Source organism: Sinocyclocheilus rhinocerous, unplaced genomic scaffold, assembly GCF_001515625.1.
Source record: "Sinocyclocheilus rhinocerous isolate Xijiao unplaced genomic scaffold, SAMN03320098_v1.1 scaffold297, whole genome shotgun sequence".
Lineage (NCBI taxonomy): Eukaryota > Metazoa > Chordata > Actinopteri > Cypriniformes > Cyprinidae > Sinocyclocheilus > Sinocyclocheilus rhinocerous.
The window spans coordinates 988303-988566 of NW_015649240.1; the positions used below are offsets into that span (position 1 = coordinate 988303).

General features: G+C 26.9%; 1 protein-coding gene across 1 annotated transcript in view; it reads left to right on the top strand.

Moving 5' to 3' along the window:
• cenpu (centromere protein U) overlaps positions 1 to 264 on the top strand; it is a 6049-nt gene that overhangs the window by 3756 nt on the left and 2029 nt on the right. The gene's annotated exons all lie outside the window — the stretch shown is intronic.

The window sequence follows — 264 nt, forward strand, 5'->3', positions numbered from 1 at the left end:
TGCATTATTTTGCTCATTGCGCCCTCCTGTGGCCTCGGGAGGCAAGCCAAAAGTTTCCTTAAGGCCTATTTAATCTGCATGTAAAACATTAGAAATTAGATATTTATTAAATTTTTATTGTGTGTTTGACTGTTAAAACAAAAAATATTAATTGTTTGTCTCAATAAATTGGGTTAATTTAAAAATACAGTGGTTAAATTGAAACTTTTTTTCTATTGCTCTTTGTTTTAAAAAAGTTATAAAAAAAGTTAAAAAATTTCGATA